At 39.7% G+C, this 16,471-nt stretch overlaps 1 protein-coding gene across 2 annotated transcripts in view; it reads left to right on the top strand.

Annotated features, from left to right (window-relative positions):
* The first annotated feature begins 1,646 nt into the window (after positions 1–1,646).
* Positions 1,647–16,471, top strand: part of RBM26 (RNA binding motif protein 26) — an 82,493-nt gene continuing 67,668 nt past the window's right edge. For both annotated transcript variants that reach the window (XM_032610812.1, XM_032610811.1), the window contains exon 1: positions 1,647–2,353. The gene's annotated coding sequence lies outside the window, so the exon portion shown is untranslated. The remainder of the gene's footprint in view (positions 2,354–16,471) is intronic.

Raw genomic sequence — 16,471 nt, 5'->3', positions numbered from 1 at the left:
GTGCAGAGCCAGAGTTACCCAACAGTTGGTGATGAGGTTGAAAACTGGTGGAGTCAGTCCGCGGCAAGGCTATTAAACTGGCAGGCTAACAGTTAGGATTTTACATTTCCCTAGCAATATTAAATTTATAAATCATTTTTTATTGTGGCAAAATATACAAAAATTTATCATTTTAACCTTTTTTTTTTTTTTTTTGCAGTACACGGGCCTCTCACTGTTGCGGCCTCTCCCGTTGCAGAGCAGAGGCTCCAGAACGCGCAGGCCCAGCGGCCACGGCTCATGAGCCCAGCCGCTCCGCGGCATGTGGGGATCTTCCCGGACTGGGGCACAAACCTGTGTCCCCTGCATCGGCAGGTGGACTCTCAACCACTGAGCCACCAGGGAAGCCCCCACTTTAACCATTTTTAAGTGTACAGTTCACAACACTCACGTTATTGTGCAACAATCAACACCGCCTATCTCTAGAACTTTCTCATCATCCCAAACTGAAATTCTTTACTCATTAAAAAATAGCTCCCCATTCTCCCCTACCCCTCTTGCCCCTGGCAACTAAGTGATAACAAGTTGATAAAAATTCTATTTTTCTGTCTCTAGGGGTTTGGCCACTCTAGGTACCTCACATAAGTGGAAACACAGAATAGTTGCCCTTTTGCATCCAGCTTATTTCACTTAGCTAAATCACTTGTTAATCAACACCCTGGTTAATCAGTAGCAGTCTTCTAATTTGCATACTACTTTATATGCTATATTTTAAAACAAATGTCAAGCTTTTCCGACTTTGTCAAATCTTTTCCACTTAGTGCTTAAGGACACTTCACTCTAGCAAATTATAAACTCAGAGTTCTTAACAATTTAGTCTACCACTGTGTCTGCCATAAAAAGCTTTTTATTGTTCTACTTTAAATGTCTATATTGTGAATTATTTTCATTACAGTTAACAGGCACTAGACTTTTTGTAAAATTCCACCTAGTACCTTAATGGAAGTAAATAATAGCAAAAAGAATAACTGAAGCAGGAATCAAACTTATTTGACCCACCCAGGAGAAAGGAAGTTACTTTATTTAGGATGCTGATATGAAGGCTCTCTTTTGATATTATGTAATTTCCCTATCTGGGGCTGAATAGGCTCTAAACGGAGGGAATTAAAAACACTACACACTAAAAAAAAAACCAAAACCCCCCCAAAAAACCACAAACACTTATCCTTATTTCTGGCTGGGAAAAAGTCCGAAAGTTTCAGATGTTTGGAAACTATTTCAGAACTGTCAAGGGTTGAAGGAATCCCTAGGTCATTAGTGCTCTGCCCATGCATGAAGTCGAGTAATTGTGGACAAAACTAAGCCTCTGGCGGTCTCAGCGCGTTATATTAGACCAGCCCGTTCTTCCCAATCTTGTCCACAGCACAGCACATGCAGAATATAGTACTGCAGGATCCTGAGGTAAACGGAGGAGGCAGCACAGCGCAGCACACCTGTAATCCCCAGGTCGCCTGCATCCCGCCACATCCGAGTGGACGCTCTCAGAGGAGCGCTCCCGTCGGTCGTTCCAGCCGATGCGCCACGCCGTCAGTTACAGAGGACGGGCTGGGGTTCCCGCTGATTCTGAAATCAGCGGCCTTTCCCTCCTTGCAAAAAAAAAATAAAGTCTTTAGTCCTTAAGAGAATCAAAGCGTGAAAAAAGAAAAGGGCCCACAAACCACGCAAAGACGCAAAACTCGCCAAACTTGCCTAGCGCGCTCTCCGTTGATCTTACGTCTCTTCCCAGCAGGCTCCGGGAGTCACCGCGACACTTCAACAATTCCTCGCGAGATTTATCGGCAGCCATCTTCTTGGGGGTGCTGGGAGCCGGAAGACCCCCTGAACCGTTCCCATTCAGCTGCCCTTCGTCTTCGCTTTCTTCACTTTTGCCTCTTCTGCGTTGCCAACCAGCACCTGGTCTCAAAGCTGAGAGAAAGCCCGGGTCTAGGAGCGTGTCGCGCTCTGGTCCAAGGAAGATTCGCTGGGGTGGAAGAGAAGGGGGAAGGGCCCGGGCAAACAGTCGCTGCCTGAGCCGGGGCCGGGGGCCGGGGAGGGGGAGTTCCTGGCACCCCGTGGACTCGCGGCCTGCGGCCGTCCCCCGCGGAGCTGTTGGCCCATCGGGGCTCGCGGGAGCCTGCCACCGGCGCCTCCCACCGCGGCCCACGCGGGCGGCGCGCGGAGGAGGGGGCGGGGGCAGCGGCGGCTGTAGCGGCCGCGACCTGGGCGGGCGGACTAGTGTGACGGGCCTCTGGGCCGCTGTGGATGGTTTCTAAAATGATCATTGAAAACTTCGAGGGCCCTCAAGTCCTGGCTCAGCAAGACTCTCGAGCCCCATGTGAGTATCCGGGGGCTATTTCCTTGCAGGGGTGGAAGTGGGAGATAGGTGGCCTCACGGTTGCCTCAAGTGCCTTCCGTGGAGGCCGAAGCGGTTGAACGCTGGTCCTAGGGCTCTGTTTTCTTCTCCTCTACCACCCTCGTTCCCAGGTTCAGAATACGCCTGGGAGCCTGAGCTGACCTTTACCTTATCGCTGAGTTGGTTCTTAAACCAATGTCTCTTCCTCTTGTTTTCCCGTTATTTGTAGACCGACCCCAACAACCTACACACACAACTCGTATTTGCCCAGGGCCCCCAGATCAGTTTCTTCTGGTGAATCCGAGCATAATCCGCTGTCCACTAGACTATTTTTGTTTCTTTAAATGAGGTGAATAGCCCTTATTACAGATTAGAACAGTTCTTGTCTCAGCCACTCACGTTTTACCTACATACAATCCCTGAAAGAAAGGCCATGTCTCCATGTGCTGTCTGGCTCATCAGCACCTCTGTTAACTGAAGATGTAACAGGTGCTAAGGTGCCCAGTAAAATTCCCCTTTCCCACCTACACGTTGTTAGCTTGGAGGGAAGAAAATGCAATCTATCCATATGGACTATTTAGCAGTTTTAAGTAGGTTTCTATAGGTGGACTCTGTGCATGTGTGTGTTTGAGGGGGTTCAGAGTGCTGAAATGTATTAGATTGGAAAAATTGAGTGTTTTAAGGAGTTATCTTTTAATACACGCAAAATATGGGCCAAGTGTTTTATCAAAATTGGTTGATTTACAATAAACAGCTTAAAATACAACGGGGAATATCCATTCATTTAATAAATTTATTAGGCTCCTTCTATGTACTGTGGGAGGGTCAGGGCTAGAGTTTTTAAATTCCAAAATCAGTAAGACATAATAAACAAGTAAATAAGGTAATTTCAGGTAATAAGAGTAATGATGATTGTAACAGTAGAGAATCATGTAAAAGAGTGATTAGAAGGCCTCTCAGAGGAGGTGGACATTTGAGCAACACCTAAGGAACAGAAGGAACTATCTGTGTAAAAGTCTGGAGAGAGAATGCTCCTTACAGAAGGAACAGCGAGTGCAAAGGCTCTGTAGTGGAAATGATCACGGTGTGATCTGGGAAGAGAAAGCAGGCAGTTGTAGCTGCAGGGAACCTTGTGATGGGGGAGAGGATGGAAGGTTGTGAAGTTTGAGAAGTAGGCAGGGGCCAAATCATGTAGGATCTTCTAGGCTGTGGTCAAGAGCTAGGATTTAATTTAAACTATAATGGGAAGACATTAGATGATTTAAAGCAGGCAGGGATTGATTTGATTTTGTTTTAACTCTACCTGCTTTGTGGAGGTTAAGGGGCCAAGAAGAGAAGTAAGGAGAACCGTTCTGAAGGACGTTGTAGGCAGAGCTGTAGATAGTTTGCATTAGAGTGATAGTGGAGACAGAAACTAAATATGTTTAATGAATAGATCTGTAGAACTTGCTGATCGATTGGGTGTGAGAGATAAGGGAAAGGGAAGTCAAGGGTGATAACTAAGAAGTTAGCCTAAGCAACTGAATCCGTGTTGGAGAGAACAGGTTGAGGGGAGAAGAGTAGGTTGGTTGGTTTTGATCATTAAGTGTAAGGTATTATATACTAAGTGAGATGTTCAAATAAGTAGTTGGTTATGAGTCTAGAAACTCAGGCCAGGACTAGAAATATTTGGGAGTCATGCAGATAGTGTTTAAAGCCATGAGACTGGGAAGTTTCTGAGGAAGAATGTGTAGAAAGGGAAGCGAAGAGAGTCCAGGTCTGAGGTAGGAAGAAAATTGGGATACATGTCACTAATGAAACAAATGTATAACAAAAGAGGAGGGTTGTCAACTTGATGGGATACTGCATAATGGATGAAAAAGGTGGAGGCAGATTAGTGGCCCTTAGGTTTGTCAAGGTAGAAGTCATTGGTGAACTAAGTGAAAAGTCTCACTGGAGTAGGGTGGTATGGTTAGAAGCCTTGTTTAAGTGGATTGGAGAGAGGGAGTAGGCAGGAGTGTATGAGAGGGAGAACCCTGGAGCCAGAATGGCTGCCTTTGAATTCTGCCTCTGCCACTTACCAGCTGTATGATACTAGGTAAGTTACTTAGCTCAGTGCCTCCTTCCTCATGTCTAAAATGGGGAAAATAATGAGTATGTATTAAGAAAATCTTTGAACACTGCCTGGTTTGTAATTAGCACTCAATAAAGTGTTCGGTGAACAGAAAACTTAGAAGACTGTTTTGAGTTAAAATAGCATTCCCGGGGCTTCCCTGGTGGCGCAGTGGTTGAGAGTCCGCCTGCCGATGCAGGGGACACGGGTTCGTGCCCGGTCCGGGAAGATCCCACATGCCGCAGAGCGGCTGGGCCCGTGAGCCATGGCCGCTGAGCCTGCGTGTCTGGAGCCTGTGCTCCGCAGTGGGAGAGGCCACAACAGTGAGAGGCCCGTGTACCGCAAAAAAAAATATATATATATATATATATTCCCTTTTTTAAGGCATTCAATTCTCAAATTACTTATCAGCTTTATTACCATTTCCTTTTTTTTTTTTCACTAATTGAAGATTATAGCTACTCTGCTTGTAATTTTTCTTGAGTTTTAATAAAGCATCTTCGGGTATCATATAGCCTACTCAGATGACTGTAAGCAGTGCAGTCATTACTGCTGGAATAAAGCACTACTTGTAGAACCTAGACAGTGATAGGAGCTGGGATTGGTCCTTTTATAACGTACACTACTGTGGTAAAAATGAGCCCTTATCCAAGTTCCTGTCCCTTTAATTGCATTTCAGGTGAATTCTTTTTTTTTTTTTTTTTTTTTTAACAAGCCTGCATCTGACGTTAATTTATTTATTTTTGCTGTGTTGGGTCTTCGTTCCTGTGCAAGGGCTTTCTCTAGTTGCGGCAAGCGGGGGCCACTCTTCATCGCAGTGCTTGGGCCTCTCACTATCGCGGCCTCTTTTGTTGCGGAGCACAGGCTCCGAACGCGCAGGCTCAGTAGTTGTGGCTCACGGGCCCAGTTGCTCCACGGCATGAGGGATCCTCCCAGACCAGGGCTTGAACCTGTGTCCCCTGCATTAGCAGGCAGACTCTCAGTTACTGCGCCACCAGGGAAGCCCCTCAGGTGCATTCTTTAGATGACTTTTAACGCTGATTACAGTTATTTAAGACCTATGGTTTCTAACCTTGGTTTTGTGAAACTTGAAGATGTATTTGTTCTCTAAAGAGATTTTTTTGCTTTACTTCGTAATTGCCATATAGCACCTATTTGAGGCAGGACCATATGAAGCACAAAGGATAAGACAGAACTTGAAACGTGTATAGAACTTTTTTAGCTATTTGTGCTAGTAAAGTATCTGATGGTTTTGGACTTGCCTCATAGTTTAAATGTATTAAATTCAGCACATATTTATTGAGCACCTTTAATCTACTCTGTGCTAAGCACTGTGTTAGATATTGGGGAAATAGTAGGAAACACGACATGAAATGACCATCTTCATATTGTTTACCGCTTAGCACGGAAAAGACCGATGGTGAACAAGTAACCATAAGACTAGTGAGTGTTATTAATCCAGAATGCTGTCAAAATATATGTCTGGGAGGTCAAGAAAGGCTTTCCTGGCATGATAATATTTTCATCTCAACCGGGATGGATGAAGAGCAGTTTGCTGGGGCAAAAGGAGGGGAATGGAGAGCTGTGACAGCAAGGTTTTAGAGGGCAGATGGTATGAAGGCCCTAAAATAAAGGGAAAAAAGAGGTGTCTTGGAGGAATTGAAAGAAAACTGAAAAAAGAGCCAGTGGATAGCTCCAGAGAGAGGAGCCAGATCGCACGAGACTCTTGAGTCATTTTAAGGATTTGGGATGTCATTGAAGGGTAGTTGGAAGCCAGTGAAGGGTTTTAGGGGAGGAAAGTTTTCATATGGACATTAAGAAAAAAAAAAAAGTCAACCTGGTTGCAGTTTCACAACATGAAATAAAAGTTGGTAAATCTGTATTTTATTTGATTATAAGGTCTGTAGGTATATCAAGATTCTGAGTTTTTTTCATAATTTATTGAAAATATAGGTGTTAAAATTGTCATCTTGAAATACTTGATGTTTTTGTTCTCCCAAACATTTGCTTAGTCATGCATGCTAATAATAAAATTAGATGTTGGTCTTCCCTTTAACATTGATTTCTTTTCATAATGTGCAGTCCTGGAAAAGAATTAAGCTGTCTTCTTTCGATGTTTTTTTTGTTTTTTTAAACAGAAGAGGTTTTCTGCTGTATTTTAAAACTTTTTCTGAGTTTACACATCACTGAATGGTGATTTAATAAAATCATGGATTATTTTTAGTTTAGGGGAAACCTCAAAATCTAATCAAACCCCTTAATTTTTCAGAAAATAAAATTGAGAGACAGATGAACTTAATGATGTGCCCAGATTTTGTGAGTTTAGTAGTAAAGAACAAAACGCCTAGTTTTGTGCTCCTGCTACTATGTAGTGCTGTGGAGGTAGCATTGTGTAGTGGAAAGAAAACATTTTTGTGTCCACATAGACCAGTGTTCACATCTCAGCTCTGCCACTTATTAACTGAGTAATCTAGGCAAATGAACCTCCCTTTTCCTTGTTGGTGTGATAGGGAGAATTATACTTGTTTTCTTTCTGTAGTTGAAAGGATTAAATGAGACATATTTTAAAGAGCCTAGCCCTTCCCTCCTTTCTTAATACCGGTTGATTAAACACAAATAGGTTACATTACTATTATTGCTACCATTAACATTTGAACACATTGTTAAAGTTTTGTATTTCAAGTTCTGTGAGGTAAATACTGTACCTCCATTTTGCAAGTGATGACCCCGAGGCACTAGAGCATGAAGTTGAGATACTTGCCCCAGAGTCACAGCTTTTACATGTGACTAAACAGTGATTTAAACTCAAGTTTTTGACTCTGGAGCCTTGTTCTTAATTTACTACAACACAGTACAATGTATTCTTTCCTATTACTCTGTGTGTGTGTATATACACTTTTTTTTGAGGTACGTGGGCCCTCTCACTGCTGCGGCCTCTCCCGTTGCGGAGCACAGGCTCTGGACGCACAGGCTCAGTGGCCGTGGCTCACGGGTGCAGCCGCTCCGCGGCATGTGGGATCCTCCCGGACTGGGGCACGAACCCGTGTCCCCTGCATCGGCAGGCGGACTCTCAACTACTGCGCCACCAGGGAAGCCCTATACACTTTTTTACTATTACATTTTTGGAGTAGTAGCTGCTATTGTAAAGGAACAAAGTTCTAAAGCATCATGGTTATCAGTGCTTTAGAGTTTAAGAAAGAAACCTAGAGTTTTTGTAGTCTTTTCCTCTTCACCTACGCTTGTTATTAAACCTTTCTTACCACATTAAAATTTATTTTTGTTCCAGTTTTACAGGAAGAGCTGAAAGGTGATCTTTTTATTTCTGAACTTTATACCTGTTTCCCTCCCTTGATCTTTTTTTTCTGCAGACTCCTTTGGGCACAGAGTCAGTCTCCCATTCCTTAAGGAAGAAAAGCTTAGCAACAGTAGCAAAAAATAAAACAAAAAATTAAATCATACTTCTAGTCACTTTGCTAGCTTTCTTTTCCTGTCAGTGTTAAATCTTGAAACAGTAGTCAGCCTTTAATTTTTTCACTCATTTGCCCCAGCCATTTACTTCCTAATGCCTATAATATAGTTTCTTGCTACTTGTATTCACCAAAATTGCTTACCTCAATGTTACCAGTGAATTTGTTTATTAAATGTAAATACTTTGTATAAATTTTAATTCTTTGACCTCTGTATATAACATTAGACAGTGTTGATAGCTGCCCTTTTTCTTTTTTTTTAAACTTCTCATGTCTTGGATCCATAATATTTTGGTTCTCTTCTCAAATCATTTCTATCTCCTTAAGTTCTTTTTCTTGCCTTTGAATTGTATTATTCTTAGTTCTGTTCCCAAGACTTTTTTTTCTTAATCATTCTACTCCTGTTCCATCATTCACATTCATTCCTATGGATGGTTTCCATTGTAATACGTGCCTGTGGTTTTTAAAAACTTTGTGTGTGTGTTGTAGATGCTTTGAAAGTTTGATTAAAGACTGTTTTCCCCAGGATATTGCATATACACATTTGCATTTGAATTTTAGAGCTTTTCCAGCACATACCTGTATGCATTTATTTTTCACACAATTATGTTTAGGCTTAACCACTTCAAAGTTTTAAGCTCTTAACTCTGATTGCTAGCTCTGTACCTGATCCTCTCATCTGAACTTCAAACTATTGTATGTTTCTGAAAATAAAATGTTCACTTATTTCCATTTCATTTCTCCAAATTATCTGGGCTTGAAGTTTCATTTTTTTGGCTTCTCCTCCCTTCATTTCTTTTCTCCCATTCAAGTTGGTCATTGGGTTCTGTCTCTTTCTTTTAATAATTCTTACTAATGACAGTGCTCAGTAGGGGACTCTTCACTCCTTATCTAAACCATTGCAGTTTGTTTCCTAACAGACCTCCCTATCTCCAGTCTTTTTCTCTCTTCCAGTTCTTTTGGCCTGGATACCCAACTTGTTTATATCCTATTGTTAGATCAAAATCTTCAGGACTCCTAAGTAATTAACTGCATACTTTTTAACTTGGTTTTCAGGACTCTAATGTCTGTTTCAAATTATCTCTCCAGTTTATATCTTCCTACTTTTTATGTAAGTCTTAATTTCAGCAAAACTGAACTTTACATTCTGATTCTCTATCACATTGGTCATACTGTCCTTTTCCCCTCAACTTTAAGTAGAAGGTAACATTCGTTGAGTGCTATTTGCTAATGCTTGTGCATTCATTGTATGTGAGCTAGGTTCTGTTATACCAATTTTAAGGATGAAGAAGTTGACTCTTAGGAAGATTAAGTAATACACTTCATTCATAGCTTATAAATGATAGAGACAGGATTAAAAACAAGACACTTATATTCCAGAGCTTTGTTGTGCATTATCATGTATTGCCTTTCTCCGTTTCTTTTTTATATGTTGAAATCAAAGGTCAAGTGTGATTCCAGTTCTTCCAGAAAGCCATTTATCATCTATCCAGTTGGAAGCAGTGACTCTCCTCCATGACTCTCCTCTCCTAGCTCTAGTTGGTACTCATCACTTGCAAACTTGTTCAGCAGTTAATTCTTACTTGTTTTAAGGTTACTGTTAGAGTCTAAGGTCCTTGAAAATAAACTCCAAATCTTAAGGTTAAGTGTTCTGTTCTGTGTGAGCACCCAGCACAATGCCATGTGTGGGGTGTGCATCTGAGTTTCAAATGCATTAGTTGAAATTTCTATTTTGTGCACCCATGACTTAAGGGAGAAGAGGCATTTGTGTAAAACTTCTATTTCAGAGAAGCAGATAAGTGAGCAATTTGAAGATTTACTAATCTCAGGGCCTGTTTTGCTTTATTTTTACCTTTCAGCAGTTTCAAATTAACTAAAGCTTAAGTGATTTTTTTTAAGGGGGAAAGGACACTGAAGAGTATTAACATTTACTCATTAAAGTATTACTGAATGCTGCTATATGCAAGATTGCGCACCTCCATGGAGCTGCACAAAAAATTATGTATGGTAATTTAGTCTGATGAATTTTACAGCTGGTAGAAGAGTTTTTCTATAATTAATTATTGGCTAAAATATTTTTCATGACCTTCATTACCACATTTTACTGCTGCAAACCTTAGTTGGGTTTTCCATCTGAGTGATGAGTAGTTAAAATGCATTTAGCATTTTCTGTCTGTTTTAGCAATTCCTTTTCTTTGGCTTACAGTTCTTTTCAAATGAATTATTTTACATGCATAAATCAAGATATAGGGATAGTATTATGAACAAAATGGAAAATAAGATATTACGGTGTTTGGTGTGTACATTTTGAGAATGAATAACTCAAACTTGAGCTAAATGTAGGCTTCTAGGAATTTTTTTTCTTCCTCCTGCTTCGTTAGTCCCAGAGAACAGAGAATGAGTGAAACGAGTGGATGGTAAATGCTTCCTACTAGACTTACTCACTACCCTCCTACCACCTTGTTTCTGTGGAAAAATCCTTTTCAGTTTACAGATAGTAACTTCTGAAATAGGTAAAAGTTTATTTTTAACTTGAGGTTATATTTAGTATTTTGTGTGTATATGAAACAATGGAGTATGTTGGAGATATGTTACTCATTGGTTCTCACTGCGATATTTTGCCTATGTACAAGCAAATATGTTTATATATATTTTTCTTTTTTTTTATATAACTGGTTTCATACTTGGAGGTCATTCAATATAAAACGTAAGAGACTTGCCCCCTTTTTAACGGTTGCATGGCATTTTAATGTAACGTGTGTACCATAATTTATTTAACCAGCCTTTATTGATTTACTGAACAAATAGTACTATGGTGTATATATCTATCATGTGTCAATTTATACTTAACATAAACATTAGTTGCATAAGGTTTTTTTTTTGGCAGTTTCTTTTTTATTTTTTAATTTTTAAAAAATTTAATTAATTAATTTTTGGCTGTGTTGGGTCTTTGTTTCTGTGCAAGGGCTTTCTCTAGTTGCGGCAAGCAGGGGCCACTCTTCATCGCGGTGCGCCGGCCTCTCACTATCGCGGCCTCTCTTGTTGGGAGCACAGGCTCCAGATGTGCAGGCTCAGTAGTTGTGGCTCACGGGCCTAGTTGCTCCACGGCATGTGGGATCTTCCCAGATCAGGGCTTGAACCTGTGTCCCCTGCATTGGCAGGCAGATTCTCAACCACTGCACCACCAGGGAAGCTCAAATGCATAAGTTTTGACAGTTATATACGCCTATGTAATCACTGTATAAAACAGGATCTAGAACATTCTCTGGAACATTCTCTTGTGCCTCTTTCTGGGTTTTTCTTTCCCTCTCCAACAAAGGCATCTACTTTCTAACTTTGGCATTATGAATGTGGCTGCTATGAATATTCTTATTCAAGTCTTTGTGGAAATATTTTTTTTGGGTAAATACCTAGGAGGATATTTGCTAGATCATAGGGTAGATAGATGTATGTTTTCTATTATAAGAAACTGCCTAATTGTTGCTACCTGTGATTTATGAGAATTCCAGTTGCTCCATATCCGCAGCAATATTTAGTATTGTCAAGGGTTTTTTTTTTTGTTGTTTCTTTTTAAACCTTTAGAGTGAGTATAAAATGGCATCTTTCCTTTTTTGGACTGACAGTTTAATTCTCTTTATGGTTTTAATTTGCATTTTCCTGATGACTAATGCTTTTGAGGACCTTTCCATGTGCTTATTGACTGTCATATCTTTTGTAAAGTATCTAAGTCTTGCTTATTTTTAAAATTGTCCTGTCTTTTATTGTTGACTTATAGGAGCTCTTTATTCATATACAATACATGTACTGCAGATTTTTTCCCCACTCTGTGACTTTTATACAGTAGTCCCCCCTTATCTGTGCTTTTGCTTTCTGTGGTTTCAGTTACCTGTGATGAGCTGCTGTTTGAAAATATTAAATGGAAAATTCCAGAAGTAAACAATTTATAAGTTTTAAATTGCATGCTGTTCTGAGTAGCATGATGAAATCTTGCACTGTCCTGCCCGAGATGTGAATTAATCCTTTGTCCAGCATATCCCACCTGTTAGTCACTTAGTAGCTGTCCTGGTTATCAGGTCAGCTCTCATGGTATTGCAGCGCTTGTGCTCAAGTAACCCTTATTTTACTTAACAATGACCACAACATGCGACAGCAGTGACGCTGGCAGTGTGGATATACCAAAGAGAAGCCATAAAGTGCTTCCTTTAAGCGAAAAGGTGAAAATTCTCGACTTGATAAGGAAAGAAAAAATTCAGTACTGAAGTTACTGAGATTTACAGTAAGAATGAATCTTCTGTGAAATTGTGAAGAAGGAAAAAAATTCTTTCTGGTTTTGCTGTCACACTTCAAACTGCAAAAAAGTTGCAGCAACTGTGTGTGATAAATGCTTAAGATGGAAAAGGCATTCAATTTGTACTAAAGTATTTTGAAAGGTGGAGAGAGAGACTACACTTACATAACTTTTATTACAGTATATTGTTATAATTGTTCTATTTTATTATTGTTGTTAATCTCTTACTGGACTAATTTACATATTAAACTTTATCATAGGTATATCTGTGTGGGAAAAAATGTAGTGTATATAGGGTGTATTTGTGGTTTCACTGGTTTCACACCCCCCCTCCCAGTGGGTGTCTTGAAACATATTTCCCCCATGGATAAGGGGGGACTATTGTATAATGATGTCATTTCGTGAGCAGAAATTTTTAATTTTTATTAAGTCCAATTTATTTTTCTTTTATGGTTAGTGCTCTTTGTGTCTAAGAAGCCTTTATCTCCTCCAACATCATAAAGATATTCTATGTTCTAGAAATTTTCTGCCTCTTGGTTTTATGTTCAGGTCTGTTCATCTCAAATGAATTTAAAAAAAATGCATATGGAGGAGTTCGGGTTTTTTGAGCACAAGCCACCTGTTCTTACTTGGCCCTGCAGTAATCGTTTCTCAGTGCCAGACTCCGACATTTTGGTTTGTTTGGCCTAACTGTGTGTCTCTCAGGCAAACGAACTTGCGTTTGGTATCAGTTTTGGTGAGCCAGCCCAGTAGTCTATTCCTGTGGCAGGTTGACCCTGGCCAGGAGCAGCCTCTTCCCTGAGTCCCCAGCAGCTGCCAAAGCTCATTTCGTTCAGAAGCACTCAGAAGGACTCCCAGACAAGCACTGGCTGCCCTGGCTCAAGGCTGTTTGGAGTCGAGAAACGAAAAACAAACAAACAAAAATGGATGTGGAATGAGATAGGGCTAAATGGCTCCTTTTTTTTCTTTAATAAGTATATTAAGTTTTCCAGAAATGGTTCCTAAAAAGACATTCCTTTTCCCATTGGGTGACTTGGCACGTTGGTTGATAATTAAGTGTATGTATAAGTCTATTTCTGGATTCTGTCTTGGTCCAATGATATTTGGCATGTTGGTTGATGATTAACTATATATGAGTCTATTTCTGGACTCTGTCTTCGTCCAGTGATATTTATTTATTATGATGCTTATACCACACTGTCTAAAGCTAACTACCTTTATAATAAGTTTTAAAATCAGGTTATATGAGTCCTCCTAGTTTGTCCTTTTAAAAGATTGAGTTATGCTGGGTTCTTGGCATTTCCCTATAAAGATGAGAATCAGCCTTTCAGTTTCTGCAAGAAAGCCTGTGTGATTGTTGATAGGGATGTGTTGAATGTAGAGATCAATTTTAGAAGAAAGAACATCTTCATAATATTTAGTCTTCCAGTTCATGAATGTGGTAATCTCTCCATTTATTCAAGCTTAATTTCTCCTGGCAATGTTTTGTAGCTCTCCGTGTGGAGTCCTTGTAAATCTTTTGTTAGATTTTTTTTCACTGGGTACGTGATGTTTTATAAAATCATTAAAATTTAATTTTTCAATTTTCTTTGTTTATAGAAATATGATTGATTTTTGCATATTGACTTTATTCTGCAACTTTCTAAGTACACTTATTAGTTATAGTAGCTATTTTATAGATTCTTTGGAATTTCTTTTACCAGTCATGTCACCTGTGATTAATGACAGTTTTACTTTCTGATTTTTTATGCCTTCATTTCTTACTGAACTGGTTAGGAACGACAGACAGTACAAGTTAAATTGAAGTGGTAAGAGTGGACATTCTTGTTTTGTCTCAATCTTAGGGGAGAGAGACTTAATGTTTCAGTATTAACTGATGTTAGTGCTAGATTGTTTTTTTTGGCCGTGTCAGGTCTTAGTTGCAGCACGCGGGATCTTTGTTGAGGCATGCGGGATCTTTTGTTTTGGCGTGCAGGCTTCTCTCTAGTTGTGGCGTGCGGGTTTTCTCTCTCTAGTTGTGTTGTGCGGGCTCCAGGGCGCATGGGCTCTCTAGTTGTGGCGTGCGAGCTCAGTCGTTGTGGTGTGCGGGCTTAGTTGCCCTGTAGCATGTGGGGTCTTAGTTCCCCGACCAGGGATTGAACCTGTGTCCCCTGCATTGAAAGGCAGATTCTTTACCACTGGACTACCAGGGAAGTGCCCTGTGCTAGACTTTTTTTTTTTTTTTTTTTCGCGGTACGCAGGCCTCTCACTGTTGTGGCCTCTTCCGTTGCGGAGCACAGGCTCTAGACGCGCAGGCTCAGTGGGCATGGCTCACGGGCCTAGCCGCTCCGCAGCATGTGGGATCTTCCCGGACCGGGGCACGAACCCTTGCATTGGTAGGTGGACTTTCAACCACTGCACCAGCAGGGAATCCCTAGATTTTTTTTAAAACTGCCTTTTAAATACCAGATTGAGGAAATTCTCTTTTATTCTTACTTTGCAGAGTGTTTTTGTCATGAAAAGGTATTGAATTTGTCAAATTCTTTTGTCTACATTTATTGAGATGATCATAGGGGTTTTCTCTCTTTTTCTGTTAATATTGTGTATTACATGGATTGGTTTTCAAATGTTAAGCCAGCCTTGCATTCAGGAGATAAACCCTGCTTGGTCATGATGTATTATCATTTTTATACATATTACTGGATGTGATTTGCTAATATTTTGTTAAGAGGTTTTGGTTTTGTTTATGAGGGCTATCTGCATTTTATTTTTTCTTTAAAATGTTTGGTAGACTTCACTGATGAAACCATCTGAAACTGAAGATTTTGTTGTGAAATGGACTTTTTATTATGAAATCAGTTTCTTTAATAGGTATAGGTCTGTTTAGGTATTCTGTTTCTTCTTGTGTCACTTTTGGTAATTTATGTTTTTCAAGGATTTTCCTTTTAAGTTGCCAGATTTATTGACATAGAGTTGTTTCTGTTGTTGCCTTACTATTCATATAATGACTAGAATCTATTGTGATGCTCCCCCTCCCCTTTTAAAAATTATACCTGACGTTGGTAATATTACTCTTTTATTGACCAGTTTTGCTAAGTTTGTCAATTTTATTCATCATTTCCGAGAACAGTATTAGCTTTGTTGATTGTTTTCTGTTTCAATATTATATTTTTATTATTTCCTTTTTTCCTACTTTGAATTTAGTTTGCTGGCCTTTCCCTCTTTATGTCATTGGTTTTATATTTTTCTTTTAGTTTCAAAAGCTTGGAGCCTGGAGGTAAAGCACAGGCAAGTATCCAGAATCTTGTTAATGCTGAGATTCCAGTTTTTATGAAAGGGAAAATCCTGATCATGCCCTCAAAACATTTGAAGCCAGTGGTGAACTGAATCAAACTAAAGCTTCTTACAAAGCCCAAACCATGTCAATTACAGAACAAGTGACTCCACTCTAGTGGCCTGACAAAAGGGCATGGCATTTACTGAAGGTAAATCTTATTTACTTCAGTCTCCATTCACCTCATTGTTCTTTTACACAAAACGTTCAACATAAGATCAAATAACAAGGAACACAAAATAGTAAGAAAATAAGATCCACATGAGAAGAAATAGTCAATGGAAACTTACCCAGAGATGACTCAAATAATAGAATTTTTAATCAAGGACTTTAAAATAACTATGATAAAAATGCTAAAGAATTTATTTGAACATGTGGACAGCATGCATAAAGATATGGGGAACTTCAGCTAATACACAGAAGCTATTAAAAAGAGCTTAATGGAAAAACCTAGAAATGAAAACTGTAACAGAAATAATTCTTCTTTGCAACAGACTGGACACCATAGAGGAAAAAAATAGCAGTGAACTTTAATGTAGGAAAATAGAAAATATCCAAACCGAAAACAAAGGGACAAAAGTAATTTTAAAAGATACATCTGAGATCTGTAGGATAGTATCAAGTAATCTAAAATACAAGTTACTGAAGTCTTAGAAAAAGGAAAGAAAAATGAGGCAGAAAAAATGTTGGAAGACATAATGACCAAGGACTTTCCAAAACTGATGAAAGACATCAAAACATAGATCCAAATTGGCAAAACCAAACAGGATAAAATACACACACACACACACACACACACACAGCCTTAAGCATATTGTAGTCAAACTGCTGACCAAATAAAAACAATCTTAAAAGTAGCCAAAGGGAGAAAAAAAGACAGATACATACAGGAAAACAAAGACTTAAATGGTCGCTAATTTCTCTTCATAATCATTGGAGG

The sequence above is a fragment of the Phocoena sinus genome, chromosome 18 (genome assembly GCF_008692025.1).
Source record: "Phocoena sinus isolate mPhoSin1 chromosome 18, mPhoSin1.pri, whole genome shotgun sequence".
Taxonomy (NCBI): Eukaryota; Metazoa; Chordata; class Mammalia; order Artiodactyla; family Phocoenidae; genus Phocoena; species Phocoena sinus.
The sequence above is the reverse complement of the archived record's forward strand: the minus strand, read 5'-3'. Positions and strand labels throughout refer to the sequence as shown.